Here is a 16,333-nt window from a genome sequence, read left to right as displayed (position 1 = left end):
CAGAGGATGTGTGTGTGTGTGCAGAGGATGTGTGTGTAGAGTGTGTGTGTGCAGAGGATGTGTGTAAAGTAGAGTGTGTGTGTGTGAAGGTGTGTGTGTGGGTGCAGAGGATGTGTGTGTGCAGGATGTGTGTGTGTGTGTGTGTGTGTGTGTGCAGAGGATGTGTGTGTGTGGGTGCAGAGGATGTGTGTGTGTGTGTGTGTGTGTGGTGCAGAGGATGTGTGTGTAGAGTGTGTGTGTGCAGAGGATGTGTTGTGTGGTGTGTGCAGAAGTGTGTGTGGGTGCAGAGGAGTGTGTGTGTGTGTGCAGAATGTGTGTGTGTGCAGAGGATGTGTGTGTGTGTGTGTGCAAAGTGTAGAGAGTGTGTGTGTGAGATGTGTGTGTGTGTGTGTGTGCAGAGGATGTGTGTGTGTGTGTGCAGAGGATGTGTGTGTGTGTGTGCAGAGGATGTGTGTGTGTGTGTGAAGTGTGTGTGTGTGGGTGCAGAGGATGTGTGTGTGTGTGTGTGCAGAGGATGTGTGTGTGTGTGTGCAGAGATGTGTGTGTGTGTGTGTGTGTGTGGTGCAGAGGGATGTGTGTGTGTGCAGAGGAGTGTGTGTGTGTGTGCAGAGGATGTGTGTGTGTGTGTGCAGAGGATGTGTGTGTGTGTGTGCAGAGGATGTGTGTAAAGGCGCCGTGGCGTTAAAAATCGTGTTCTAGCTCGATGTCTTTGCGTTTGAGTTCAGACGCCTCCGATGTCCAACACGTCCAGAGCTTCTGTTGCCCTGGAAACAAGAGACATTTCCCGTCTTTTCCCAGAAACACGAACCAGACTGAGAGAGACTTTAGTGTTTTTATTACATAAAACCAACAGCGAAGGAGAACGACTCACGACTGCAGCGTTTATACTCTAATAATAAACTAATGACCCTGGTTCAGTCCTGGTTCAGTCCTGGTTTAATCCTGGTTTAGTCCTGGTTCAGTCCTGGTTTAGTCCTGGTTCAGTCCTGGTTTAGTCCTGTTCAGTCCTGGTTAGTCCTTCAGTCCTGGTCCAGTCCTGGTTCAGTCCTGGTTTAGTCCTGGTTTAGTCCTGGTTCAGTCCTGGTTTAGTCCTGGTTCAGTCCTGGTTCAGTCCTGGTTCAGTCCTGGTTTAGTCCTGGTTTAGTCCTGGTTCAGTCCTGGTTTAGTCCTGGTTTAGTCCTGGGTTAGTCCTGGTTTAGTCCTGGTGATCGACCCTGCGGTTGTGGTGTATTTATATTTATTTTTTGCTAATGACTCGGTGTAGAGTTTCTTGTTCTGGTGTTTGTGGTTCTTGGGTCTTTCTCTTTCTTCTTCTTCTTCTTCTGAACATCGTCTTCACGTCTCTGGATACTCGTCCCTGATTGGTCGACGCGGCGCATCCGACACCAAAAGTTCAGCTTTTTCAACTTCTGACGCCTTCGCCCTCGATGCTCAGGATGTGCTGTCGACACATTCACACCAGGTAATGTGGATAAGTGTCTTGCCTAACGACACAATGACCGTAGCATCTGTTGCGATCGTCTTCGCACATCACAACTTAACACTTGTAATAAAATATTTGGTGTGTAGAAAGGTCCAAAGTTCTGAAGCTGCAGCAGATAAACAGAGGTTTAAAGTGTAAAGTTATATAATCCCTGTTATTAATGAGGCTGTGCAGTTCCTTTGTGTTTCTGCTGAATAGAAAAAGTGCAGCTACATTTGTGATTACAGAGCTCCAGATATGAGCTTTTCTAAAGCCGCCGCCGGCAGGAGCGCACCTGCACCTGCCACCGACAGTGAGGTTTGGCCAAAGCTGAACGCAAAGTCCAGAGTCCAGCTGAAACAAAAGAGGAGAGGAGGAGGCGGGACTCGCGCCGCAGGTTTGGGTTTTACAGTTTTCTCAGTTTAAATTCTGTTTTTATAAAGTTTGAGTTCTGGACCTGGACGACTCTCACTCTCTCCCCGTTCATCTTTTCATAAAACTGTACGGACAGAAACTGTTCTGTGTCACGACCTGAAACGCGTCTCAAAAGTCTGACGGGTTCAGGTCTAAAGTCTGAGGAGCGTTGGAGAAGTTTTCAGTTTGTCCAAGAAAAAGTGGAACCAAAAACTGAAAACAAACTGGAGTCTCAAGCAGGAGAAGTTTATTTGGGTGCAACTCTTACTCCGACAGACCCACAACCCTCCATTCTGACACTTTATACGTTGCATCTCGACCCGCTGTCCGTCCAGAACTCTCCCCTGTGTGATGTTCCGTCTGTCCTGCTCATTCATCTCACTTCTTCTGTAAACCTCAAACACTATTTAATTCCACTCAGATCCTCTTACAGTTTACACCACACAGGTCAGATATTTTTTGTTGTCCCAAGAGTCAAAAAACAAATTGGAAAACTCCCTTTGACTGGAACAATCTTTCTTATTGATTCATGCGTTAAACTTCTGTCCCTTCGTTTAAAAATGCTCTGAACCCGTGGAACAGTTTTTGATCATGTTGTTGTATTTTGTGATTATATCTGAACTCTGTCTTTTGTTCAAATTTGACTTATTCTGTGTCAAACGGTCGTGTGTGTGTTGATTTTGTTGATTTGTTTTGTCTCTGTTTATTTAAGTGTATTTACCCTCTGTTTGTCCTTGTGTCTCTGCGTTCTGTTGTGACTCTGAGGACCCGTCGAAAACGAGACGGCGAAACGTCTCAAAGGGTTTAACCTCCAAACAAATACAATCAAATACAAATTCAAATACATTTTGGTGAACATAAAAGTTAACCCGAGGATCTAAACACGTCCTTTGTTAGAAAAAAAATCGTTGATATTTTTCCTTCGTCCTCATCGTCGCTTCCTCCTCGACTCTGCCTGAATCCGCTCGTTTAGCCGTGAATAAACAAACACTTGAGCGCGCGGTGTAAAGATGCGGCGGTCGCTTCGCTCGTCTGTCACATGTACCTGACCCCCCCCGGCCCCCTGCCCTCCGCCGCCCCCCCGCTGTACATTAATATGGATGTATTTAATGACACATAATAACGGGTAATAAAACCTTAGGCTAAGTCCCAAAAGAAGCCGGCGTGCGTCTCCATGGCAACCACCTGGGAGCGCGTGGCGGCGGCGGGTGATTACATGTGCCGAGGGAGGGGGGGGCTATTCACAACATCAGAGGGGGGTCTCCTCTCTTCTGTGATGTTCTGTAGTGTTTCACAGCCGCACTTTCAAATTCATTACACCATTTGATTTAACAGAGTAACCCCGGAGTAACCGTCTGCGCCAAAGAACACGGCTATTTAAACGCACGGAGCGAAACCGCCAACCGCCAACCCACAGGCCGCCGCCGCCGCCGCCACCGCCGTCCACGCAGGAGTCGGCTTTACATCGAAAAACGGTCTCGAATCGCTCCGTCCCTGCTGCTGTGAGACTCATTATTTTGCTCTTAAAATAAAATGACCAGACGTTTGTACTAAACCAGAACAGTCACAGTTTGTCTCAGAAAGTGAAATGAAATTCTTTGGAGTCATTTTATGGCCTGTTTCGGTAAAAACGACAAAATATTCTTTGGGAAGTGTCTTTCGTTTAGACGGTGACGGCGTTTTTGGAGTTTAAAAACACAAAAATCCTCCAGAGTGTAAAAGTTTCCGTCTCCACTGACCAAGACACAAAACTCTGGTCACATGTGCTCAGGTCGTGTACGAGTTTACGTCACAAACAAACAGGACACACAAACATCCCAGGGCCGGTCAAACAGAAGTAAACAACAAGAACAACACTTCAAGTGAATTCATCTGATATAAAAGTGTATTGAACAGATACATATGTACTCGAGTTTATCAAACTGTTCACCTTTTTTTTGTTCCATTTTTGGTTCTAAAGTTCCATCCGTTTTAAACAGACCATGAATGAAACATGGAACAAAATTATTTCCCAAATTTCAAAAACCTGCAAATCAAGTAAATAAATGTTTGTATTTCATCATATCTTGTGTTATTCCATCTTTGAACTGTTGATGAAGGGACAGGATTTAAAAAAAAAAAAAAAAAAAAGTATTTAAAATGATAAAAATGTTCTTGGAAGGACTGACATATTTTATAGAAATAGTTTCTTTCATTTTGAAGTAATATTAAAGTTTTCAGAAGAAAAAAGCCACAAATGATGTAAAATCCTGCACCTTCTACTTGTTTGTACAATTTTCCCTCCGTTACTTTTCCCTCCGTTACCATGAACTTTCTTAATAAAAAATCTCATGAGTCAAAAAGTCAGAGGTTTTTCAACCTAATCTTGTACCATATGGTAGAAAACTATATGAAGCAAATATTCAAACCAGTTTGTTAAGGATATGGAAGTGAGAACCAAGAGTTATCACTGTTTGGATTTATTGACCAAAAAGTGCTGCATATTTCATTCCCTCCGTTACCGACATGAGTTTTTTTAATTTTTTGTCTTGAACTTGAAAGAATCTCACAGGTTTAACTTGACCCTGTTGGAGTGTAACTCTTTCCTACATTCTGATACTTTACTTATTTCAATAGTTCCTCTAGTTTCTGAATAAGAGACATTTGAATGTCAAAAATCTGACCCTGTTTCCTCCGTTAACACTTGACCAGACCCACAACAAATGTGTAGAATGTGCAGAGACACTGTTAGTGACAGAGAAGATCTACAATCACCTCTGTCAGACTCTGGACGCACCAGGTCGTCTCAGTCGAGTCAGACGGATCTGGACCAGACCTGGAGAACCAGTGGATGGTGGGACGACTTTGTGGAAGGAGGAGCTGATGAAAATGTGTGGAGTGAAAACTTCTGTATGTCCAAAGACAAACACACACAATCCAATTCACACACTTTTGTGTCACCGTCTGCAGCAGATTTACTCCTGAAAACACTCGACTAAACCACCAAGAAAAAGTGGCAAGTTTTTCCAATCCATAAAGGTGAAAAAAAAAAATATATCAATTTTCAAATTATTGACCAATCTCAATATTGCCACAATTTTCAAAAATGTTATAAAAGCCATAGACAAACAGACAAACAGACTAAATAAAGACAAATACAGTTTAATACATAAGCGCCAACATCCAGCGAGGCTTCATCCTGCTGAACTCCAGGCCCCAAATCTGCACAGATCCTTGTTTTTTTGTGGTTGTTGTTGATGATGTTGTGCGTCGCTCAAACAAATAAAATGATTGAATGAAGAAAGTGAGAAACATCCAAACACACAAACTCACGTCTGATATTGTCCTGGTTGTTTCTTACCTGGTGCAGTTGAACGCCTCTCCTCAGCCTGATGTGAACCAGACGGAGGCGGCTCAGACTCGTACCAGCTTCTCCAGATGTTTTTGGATCTTTGTAGTTCCAGGTTTACAAGAATTTTGAAAAATGTGTTGAAATTAGACTGGGCCAATCACAGGAAACACTGAAGGATTTGATATTAGTTAAAAAACAGCAAACAGAGTTTTCTCTCTCGTTTGTGGTGAACATGTGCATTTTTTTCCGTCTCTAATCAGAGCTCAATAAATGCATAACAAACAAAGCTGATGTGAGTTCAGTGAGTTCAGTTCGGTCTCTGATTGAACCAGAATATCAGGATAGATCGCAGAGCGTGTTCGTCCTGACAGGGTTCATCGTGCCGCCGTTTGTTTAGGCGCTTCTCCGGGTCCGGCCCAAACCGCGACGCTGCGCTGTGATTGGTCGGATCCATCTGTGGATTCCAGATAAAACACTCGCTGTGGATTATGTGGATTATGATGGATACTGTTCTGTTTGTGAATTCACTCATTTTAATGAATTTCTACATTTCACTGTAAGAGCCAAGGATCCGTCTGCAGGTCTTAAACTTCACCCCGAGCTCCAACACGCCACAGCTCCAACGAGGACGAGGACGAGGACGAGGACGAGGACGAGGACGCAGGTTTATTGTTTAAGTCAAAGTCACGAGAGAAACAGCACAGCAGCTGCTCAGGTGTTTTCAGGTCGACAGAATCGTGCCAGTGCCGGTTCCCGCACCTAATCTTGAACCGACTCACGTGTTCACGCTGGAAATCAGAGCGTTCAGGAACCGAAAAGTTTGTTCCCAACAGGAACCGAGTAAAACTTGTTTTTTCAAAGTGAACCGTGACGACAGAAGACGTCAGCAGGTTCATCCAGGTCACACACGGGAAAATAAACAAAGCACAACTGAAACTCTCATGTATGAAATTAAAAGTTTTAAATCTACAGAAACTCTTCTGTCCTGTTGGTCTCACATGTCTCCGTGTTCTGATCAGATTCCTTTATCTTTGGATTGGGCGTCGCTGTCGTCTTCTCCACAGCAGATCCATGTTGTGTCAGAGTTTGGTACATAAATAATGACTTGAATAAGTCCAAACTCTCTCTGGTGTTGATGATGTGATCCATGATTGTTATGATGATGATGATGATTATTTCATGTGTTTTCATTTGGCCTTGTTTTTATTTGGTGGTAAATCCACTCCTCTGTCAATGACGCATCGTGAGTTCATGTAAATAGTTTGAACGTGGGTCGTTCACCGGTGAGAACTTTGGTTCCAGTGGATCTGGTGCAGGAACCGACACCGACACCGACCTGAGAACAGCTGGAGTGAGAAGCACATAAAGACATTTATAGTTTCTTTATTGAATGAGACAGGGACAGTGCACAGTCTCCATGAACATGAACAGGAGACATGTTTGTTCCAGGTTGTAGCTCCGGTGTTCACTTCCACCTGTCGTCTCTGGGCAGGTTCATTGATTGATTATATTTAATTGATCTGGAGACCTGGAGCATGTTTTAGGTTGAATCAATCCAGGAACCTTCTTGCGGTGAGGCATGAGTGCTTAGCCACCGTCCTGCCTGGGCATGGTTCAGCCAAGTCACGTCTCTGGGCCCTGGGACCTTTGCACTGTAACATGGATTCTCTGATATTTGTGAATGACAAACTCACGAGGATCTGTCACCGACAGGTGGTGAGCGGCACAGAACAGCATCAGGTGTGAGAGGATATTTACAGAAGGAATAGTAATAATAGTAATTCTAGAATTAAATTAAAAAATCGATTTCATGAAGTGGATATTTGCACAGACACAGAGATTTGTGACGTTTGAAATCTACAGATGTTCACAGATTTTAAACTGTACAAATGTATTTGTCTGTGCAAATATTCACATCATGAAATGAGTTAGTTTTAATTCTAGAACGAGTCTGAGTGAACAAGTTCCTTCTGTTTTCTTCAGGATCAGAACATGAGTTGAGTTTGTTGTGTGACTCATGTGTCTCGTTGTTTCCTTTAAGTTTTGTTCTTTCTTCTCTTGATATTTGTGGATAAATTGTTCACGTTAGAATGTTTATCCTTTGTGGAGTTTGTTGGTTGAAGATTTGGTGACGGGTGATGATTTACACACACAGAAACACACACATTTACACAGAAAAACATGAACCTGAAGTGACGTTTACTCTTCCATACATTGTGAAAAATGTTAATCTACACCTGTGTTCGCTTTGGAAGGTGCTGCCCCCTGCAGGACGCTCGAATCGCTCACACGGGTCAGTACGGGGTCAGCGCAGAGACTTTCGCTCCAAACCGGATCGATGCCGGAGCCGTACCCGCGTCACGTGACTCCGGCCTCTGAAACTTTGCGTCGGGCCTTTTTCCCCTGATTGTTCCTTTTCCTCTAATCACACGTGTTCTTTTGTTCCTCGTCGTTCCACCTGACAAAAGCGGTTCAGAGTTTGTGTGTTATTTACCGCTGGGCGTCAGATAAACACGTCCGCTCACAAAAGCACAGCGCTGCTTTTGTTTTCGGCTCTCCACGCCTGATCAGAAGAATAGGTAGCACATAAAAAAACACTTTCATTTTTCCGGCTCGTCAAATCGTATGCAAATGGCAGCGCGCCGAACAATGTGTTTTGGGGCGTGCGTGGACTCTGCCGGCGAGGAGGGAGGAGGGCGGGAGGGAGGGGGGTTTCTGGGAGTCCATTTCAGCGAGATGAGGCAGAGGTAATGGCGTTGGCGGGGGGTACGATGCAGCCAGACGAGCCAGGTTTGTGTAGGTAAACAGGGGGAAGCGTTCGCAGACCTCCCCCTGGGCCGCCGCCGCCGCCGCTGCCGCCACCGCGGGAGAAATCGCACTGACAGATGTAACCATGTGTTTCCGCGAGCCGAGTTTACCCGTTCCTCAGATAGACGGATGGATAGACGGATGGATGGAGAGAGGACGGAGAAATCAAAGCTCTGTTTCAGCCAATATGACATTTAGTTTAACCACAACAGCAGTAACTCTTTCAGGCGCATTTGCAGCAGAGTTTTTGACTGTCAAAACTGTGGAAAAACTCGAGTTGTAGAGTTAAATGTGATAGCCTGTGATATAATGCCTGGAAAATAGCTGTGAACTGGACCAGAGCGGTGATTTTCTAAGATGTTTTAGCGAAAATACACACAGGGAAAGTGGAGATGTCGGTCTGAATGCAATATTACTCCTTAAAGGTCCAATAGTACAGGAGCCTGACTCCTGCGAGCGCCAAGTCGTCTTCTAATGCGGCTCCTCCTCAGAATCAGAGCTGGAGTTGTGTTTGTTTCATTCACACGTGTTGGAGTCTGCGTCTCTAAAGCTCCAAACGCTCTGCTCCACCTTGTGATGTCATGAAGTGGTCGTTTTCAAGTGAACAGGGCACATCTCATGTAAAGTCAACTTTTCAGATCTTTCTACCTTCTCAGAGTGAAGTGTGGGTCTTGGATTTGTCGCTGAAGTGGTTTTTGAATTGATTCTGCTTTTTTTTTTTAACAAATTGCAGTGTATTTCTGCCTCCCTCCCACGTGACAACAAACTAAAGTTCTCTTTACCTTTTTTAATTTTATTTTTCACCATCATAGTTATTATTATCTTTGGATTGTTTGCCTTTGCTTCATTTTTGATAATAATAAATACCAAATCCAAATATTAAGATGGTGTTTTCCTTTTGAAAATAAGACAAATATAAAAGGAAAAATAATTGTGATTTGTAAATCTTGTTTGAGTATATTGTGATTCCTTAATAAAAAAACAAAACTAAAGCTGCTACAACGATGACGCGGCAGATTCACCTATGACACGTTTGACGTAACACAAAACGCTTCGCTTTATTTCTGGGGACACAGACAAAAACGTCCCCAAGAATAAAAAGCAGGAAAAAAACTGAGGCACTCAAAAAGTACAAAATAATTAAAGCCTTTAATAGCACACGGCAGATAAAGTTAAACTCGCGCCAACGCGTTTCGGCCCTTCAGCTTCATCGGGGCAAAGATGTTTATCACAGTGCAGATTTAAAGTCACAGGTGTAGGTCACATGTTCACAGTCTCCTGGTGCATGATGGGACATGTAGGCTGAACAGATTTTAGTTACAAGCTATTTAAGTTCCAATATAATACAAGACATAAATAGTACAAATCTCAACAACCAATACACAGAAAAATACACAGTATAAAAACACATAGTATAAAAAGAAACAGTTTAAGAAAATATGTAGTGCAAAAATTCTAAAGTATCACAGATAGAGCTATAATTTGTATAATATATATATATATATATAATATATTAAAGGGCTCGTCGTAAACAGTTTCATGGGGTCAGAGATGTAAAACACAAATTGATGACTCATTTAAAGCTTTGCAGGTCCCCAAGAATATTTTAGTTTGCGAGCGACACTTCACCAAAGACGCTTCGAGAACTACAGGTGTTTTAAAACTGGACTTACAACGAAGCAGAAGCGACACTTTGGAAAAGGATGATGTTCCCACGATACCAGAGTCCAGTGATGATGATCCTACATCTGTAAGTTTACCTCGAGTAAAACCACTGAAGAGAACTAAAAACAAACTGCAGCGTTTATTTTTGAAGATTATCCCACAGATAATTTCAATCTGACAATTCCCACATGACTAAACAAAAGCGACAGCAGAAGCTCATTGTTCTACTGCAGTTACACGATATAATAAGTTTATCTCCTCGTGTTTATTAAAACTTTACCAATCAGTAATGTTCAGCTGATGTGGACGAGGTGCTTGAGCTTCGTGCTCCTCAAAGTCCTGAATACCAGGACTAAAACCAGGACTAAACCAGGACTAAAACAGGATTTAACCAGGACTAAACCATTACCTCAAAGTCCTTGTCTGATTCCAGGTCCAACACATGCGGCTGAACGCGCTGTGTCTCCATGATGAATAAAAGTTTATTCCTGCCGCTGTCAGGGTCACGTCTGTCTCCCCCTCCCTCCCTGAGACGGCGGAGGAAGGGCGGCTCACTCAGAGTCTACGCCACGTTTGGAGGGCGGAGCCTGTGCTTTCTCAGGACGGGCGGGGGGAGGAGCAATAGTCGGACTTTCATATGCCTGAGTCACTTCTGCAGAATATTAATTGCATTTCTTTCTGAAAAGCAGAAAATCTCATTGTGTCGAGTTGCTCAGACCGAGAAGAGTTTGTGTTCTGACTCAGAAAAAGTGATGATGCCCAAAAAAACCAAACACCTAAAATAAAAACAATGCAGCTTTAGTCCAGACATGAGTTCAAATTATAAAATATGTTTAGTTTTTATTTAAGTCCAAATTATCTGAAACGGGCCGGTCCACCAAAGAGCACATAGACTAAAATATGCTCCTGGACCTGGTTTAGACCTGGTTTAGTCCTGGTTTAGACCTGGTTTAGTCCTGGTTTAGTCCTGGTTTTAGTCCTGGTTTAGTCCTGGTTTAGTCCTGGTTTAGTCCTGGTTTAGTCCCGGTTTAGTCCCGGTTTAGTCCCGGTTTAGTCCCGGTTTAGTCCCGGTTTAGACCCGGTTTAGTCCCGGTTTAGTCCCGGTTTAGACCCGGTTTAGTCCCGGTTTAGTCCCGGTTTAGTCCCGGTTTAGACCCGGTTTAGACCCGGTTTAGTCCCGGTTTAGACCCGGTTTAGACCCGGTTTAGACCCGGTTTAGACCCGGTTTAGTCCTGGTTTAGACCTGGTTTAGTCCGGTTTGGTTTAGTCCTGGTTTAGTCCTGGTTTAGACCTGGTTTAAACCTGGTTTAGTCCTGGTTTCCTGGTTTTGGTTTAGTCCTGGTTTAGTTTAGTCCTGGTTTAGTCCTGGTTTAGTCCTGGTTTAGACCTGGTTTAGACCTGGTTTAGTCCTGGTTTAGACCTGGTTTAGACCTGGTTTTAGTCCTGGTTTAGACCTGGTTTAGTCCTGGTTTAGTCCTGGTTTAGACCTGGTTTAGTCCTGGTTTACTGGTTTAGTCCTGGTTTAGTCCTGGTTTAGTTTAGACCTGGTTTAGTCCTGGTTTAGTTTAGTCCTGGTTTAGTACCTGGTTTACCTGGTTTCCTGGTTTAGTCCTGGTTTACCTGGTTTAGACCTGGTTTAGTCCTGGTTTACTGGTTTACCTGGTTTAGTCCTGGTTTAGTTTACCTGGTTTAGCTGGTTTAGTCCTGGTTTAGACCTGGTTTAGACCTGGTTTAGACCTGGTTTAGTCCTGGTTTAGTCCTGGTTTAGACCTGGTTTAGACCTGGTTTAGTCCTGGTTTAGACCTGGTTTAGTCCTGGTTTAGACCTGGTTTAGTCCTGGTTTAGTCCTGGTTTAGACCTGGTTTAGTCCTGGTTTAGTCCTGGTTTGGTTTAGTCCTGGTTTAGACCTGGTTTAGACCTGGTTTAGACCTGGTTTAGACCTGGTTTAGTCCTGGTTTAGACCTGGTTTAGTCCTGGTTTAGTCCTGGTTTAGACCTGGTTTAGACCTGGTTTACCTGGTTTAGTCCTGGTTTAGTCCTGGTTTAGACCTGGTTTAGTCCTGGTTTAGTCCTGGTTTAGACCTGGTTTAGTACCTGGTTTAGTCCTGGTTTAGTCCTGGTTTAGACCTGGTTTAGACCTGGTTTAGTCCTGGTTTAGTCCTGGTTTAGACCTGGTTTAGTCCTGGTTTAGTCCTGGTTTAGTCCTGGTTTAGACCTGGTTTAGACCTGGTTTTAGTCCTGGTTTAGACCTGGTTTAGACCTGGTTTAGTCCTGGTTTAGTCCTGGTTTAGTCCTGGTTTAGACCTGGTTTTAGTCCTGGTTTAGTCCTGGTTTAGACCTGGTTTAGAGACCTGGTTTAGTGGTTTAGACCTGGTTTAGTCCTGGTTTAGTCCTGGTTTAGTCCTGGTTTAGACCTGGTTTAGTCCTGGTTTAGTCCTGGTTTAGTCCTGTTTAGTTTAGTTTACCTGGTTTAGTCCTGGTTTAGTCCTGGTTTAGACCTGGTTTAGTCCTGGTTTAGTCCTGGTTTAGACCTGGTTTAGACCTGGTTTAGTCCTGGTTTAGACCTGGTTTAGTCCTGGTTTAGACCTGGTCCACTTGGATCACACACATATAAAGACACATGGGAATAGAAAAGAAACTTCGACCATTAAATGTGGAAAGTCACTGGAGATTGTTTAAACAAAGAGGTTTTTTACTTATTTTTTCATTGTGGGGTTGGAATCGGTACCGAGATTTACTCCTTTGTATAAAAATTGAGTTTGAAATGTTGTCGTGCTTGTTTCCATGGAGATGTTATTGATTTGCTTGGAATATTCCATGGTATAACATTAAACATATCTGATATTTATTGCTCAAAAACACAATAATTCCTTCAGTAAACATGGACGACGCTCCACAGATCTGACCTGTGATGTAGTGCACTGCTGTAACCTGCTCGTGTCCCTTGTGAAACATTGATTTAATCTAGACCAGGGGGCAAACGTCTTGACTCGTGGTTCACAAAAGGTTCTAAAATTTGACAGAAGAGCCTCATACCTCAGAAGAGAAAAAAATAACACGGGATTTGTCGAAAAAATATCCCATGTGATTGAAATATCCCATCGTTGAAAATCATCACAACAAAATGTGTCTTTCAAGTCCCACGGTATTTTGTATTTACTGAAATTACTTTTAAAACACTGAAAATTATCATTATTATTATTATTATTATTATTATTATTATTATTCAAAGGGGCCTGATTAAAAAGACTAAAGGGCCGCAAATGGCCCCTGGACCATAGTTTGCCCACCCCTGATCTCGACTGTGGAACATTCTAGACAAAGCAGTGATGTTTCCATGGAGACACACTGCAAATGTCCCTGATTAGATTGAAGATTTAAAAACTGATATCAGGTTCTTCATCTTCATTTTCTGTTAGATTTAAGTGTTTAGATTTGACATTTTGGCCGATACATTTGGCTTTTCTGCAGTGCAAACAGGTGGGGGACCCTCCACTAGAAATGTTACACAGTGCAGCTTTAATCTGTTCTACCTGATGACCTGAGGTACGTTCACACTGTGTGCAGGTGCAGGTTTGTGTGTGAAATCCCTCTCTCGCTGTGTTCATGTAAACTTTGCGTTGCCATAGCAGCGTATTACCCCGGAGCTTCTAACCAAATGCCGTGTGTAACTAGTTTCCCGTCGGATGGTGGTGATTGGAGCGTTTTCAGGTTTTCAGACATTCCCATTCCTTTTGGACAGTTTGTGTTTACGGGGCTAAAGCCGCCGCTCGCTCCGGGCGCCTCATGTATTTTGATGGAGCATCACAGATCTCGCAGCCCACTCTCCGCGCAGGTTACACAAACTTGTTTAAGACTCGTGCTGAGAAAATAGCAGTGTGTCGGCGCGGCGCGGGCGGGCGAGGGGCCGGGGGTGTCCTCTGCTCACCTGGGCGTGCGGAGGGAGGGCGCCTGTCAGGAGCGGTGCATGATGGGACGGAGCAGCCGGGCGGGCGCACAGATACCCCGCATTAGCCTGCCTGTAAACAGAGTGTCAGCGGCGGAGAGGAGAGGCAGGAGCGCACGTTCTACTTGTTTTGTTTGTCCAAATGGAGGACAGGTGCAGCGGTCCTGTCAGAGGATCAGCGGAGGCATCACTCACCTGTCGCACCTGTCAGACACACTGTGGAAGACAAACAAGTGTGTCTCTTAGTGTGGCTCTTTACAGTGGGATAAACTTTTTACTTTCACTCGACACAGTTCCACCCGAGCTGCACAGGCTCACACTTTATTTTGTCCTCTGCATTTGACCCGCTCACTGTCTCTGGGTTACACCTGTCAGGGACACTGACGGGGTTTGATCTATTTTCATTGGTTGAGGTTAAAGAGGGAAACCATGTTTACATGAGAGATTTAATGATGAAGAAATATAAAGATGAATTCCACTTTAAAAAAAGTCCATGTAAACATTTAATTCTTAATGAAAATGATGATTCAGAATCAATCTTAATCGTGAAGTAAGTGTTTGTTTTCTTCTGATTTTAAAGCTGAATGAATTTCTTCCTGGATCATGTTTGTTGTTTCTTTTTGTTAAAATAATGTTGGTGCTTCATGTTCGTCGTGTCGTCCTTCTGGTCCTGGTCCTGGTCCTGGTCCTGGTCCTGGTCCAGTCGTGTCTCGGGACTTTGATCCACGTCTCTTTGGATTTGTGAGAGGGATGTGGGAGTGGGCTGAGCTTTTGTCTTCTTCTTCCTCCTTCTCCTCAGCTCACAGACGTAAAGTGTGAGGAGACGATTCTCCAGCTGCTGCACAACAATAATCATCAGAACCACTGCAGGTTCAAAAAGTCTGGATGGTGTTTGTGTCGGTGGAGGAACCACAAACCCAGACGACAGAAAAGCTGGGAGCAGCTGAAGTTTGTGTTTTCTTCCCAAAGACGTAAATCCGTTGGTGTTTCTGTCCAATCAGAACCTCCCCCCAGACGCTCACACACATGAAATAAAAAAACATTTCACCAGTTTAACACAAAAACAACAATTTAACATGATTATTTACACGGAAACTACAAGACAAGATTTTAATTCAGAAATATTAATTCAGAATTAAAAGAACATCATGTAAACGTCGCCTTTCAGACTCAGAACAAACAAAATGAAATTCTTGATTCCAAAATATGTTAGAATTGTCTCACTTAATTTTATTTTAAATTCTGCAGCTCGTCTTTTAACCGACACACGTCAAACTCAAACTCACAGAGAACAAAATTAAACACTGGGACTAAGTCGTGGGTCAAACTAAATATTTATTGAACATTTTCACCATCATCTACATGTTTTCTCTTCTTTCGAGATCTGTAATGTTAAACCTTTTCTTATTAAAATAAATGTTTAATAAACGTTTAGCTTAAACATTGAATCCAGAACAAACAGAATATAAAATAATAATAATATTTTAAATAAATCATGTCTCTGTAGTTGATCTGTAGCCGGTGGAGCAGCTCTAAAACAGATTTGATTTGATCTCATGGGACAAATATAATTACATCATGGGCCAAATTTGGCCCCTGGGCCTGAGTTTGACATGTCTGTTGTAGAGAACATGACGCCTGTTTAATCCTCGTTGCACCGGCTCCACGTTCATTTTAGACTTGATTTTAAAATGTTGCTGTTTGTTTTTAAAGCACTTCATGGACCATCTCAGACGTCACTGATCCTGCTCCAATTTATCGTCCCAAAAACGAGACTCAAAAGCCGGGGCAAGTCTGGGGAGACCCTGAAGTGACTCGATTCTTTTAAGTCTCATTTAAAAACACTTTAACTCATCAGGAGTGAGAAATGTGTTCACCTCTGACGGTCTTTTATTGATTTTATTTGCTATTTTTCTATTTGCTATTTTGTGTGTGTGTGTGTGTGTGTGTGTGTGTGTGTGTGTGTGCAGTGTTGGGAAGTTTACTTTTAAAATGTAATCCCCTACAGATTACAGATTACACACCCCAAAATGTAGTTTGTAACATAATCCATTAAATGACTTAAAGTGAGTAATGTAATCTGATTACTTTGGATTACTTGATTTACTGTAGAGAAACTAAGATGAGGAACTCTCAATTTAAGATGTTTTGTCTGATAAAAGAAACTAAAATGCCCAGTGTTTCTGTATGATCACCGACTGCTGTAAACTTTGTGTCACTGACATAAAAAACACAAACACAAAGACTCAGTAAAAACCTGTAATATTTGATGTTTTTTACTCAAAATGATGGAGAATCAGATTATTAACAGTCCTGTTAAATCCTGTTTTAGTCCTGGTTTAGACCTGTTTTAGTCCTGGTTTAGACCTGGTTTAGTCCTGGTTTAGACCTGGTTTAATCCTGGTTTAGTCCTGGTTTAGTTCTGGTTTAGACCTGGTTTAGTCCTGGTTTAGACCTGGTTTAGACCTGGTTTAGACCTGGTTTAGTCCTGGTTTAGTCCTGGTTTAGTCCTGGTTTAGACCTGGTTTAGTCCTGGTTTAGACCTGGTTTAGTCCTGGTTTAGTCCTGGTTTAGTCCTGGTTTAGACCTGGTTTAGTCCTGGTTTAGACCTGGTTTAGTCCTGGTTTAGTCCTGGTTTAGTTCTGGTTTAGACCTGGTTTAAAAATGTGAAAACAGTTAAATCCCTCTGTGTAATCCATTTATTTCAG

Source organism: Boleophthalmus pectinirostris, unplaced genomic scaffold (genome assembly GCF_026225935.1).
Source record: "Boleophthalmus pectinirostris isolate CB_2022bp ecotype Guang Dong unplaced genomic scaffold, ASM2622593v1 HiC_scaffold_21, whole genome shotgun sequence".
In the NCBI taxonomy this organism is placed as follows: Eukaryota; Metazoa; Chordata; class Actinopteri; order Gobiiformes; family Gobiidae; genus Boleophthalmus; species Boleophthalmus pectinirostris.
Note: the sequence above shows the minus strand (reverse complement) of the source record.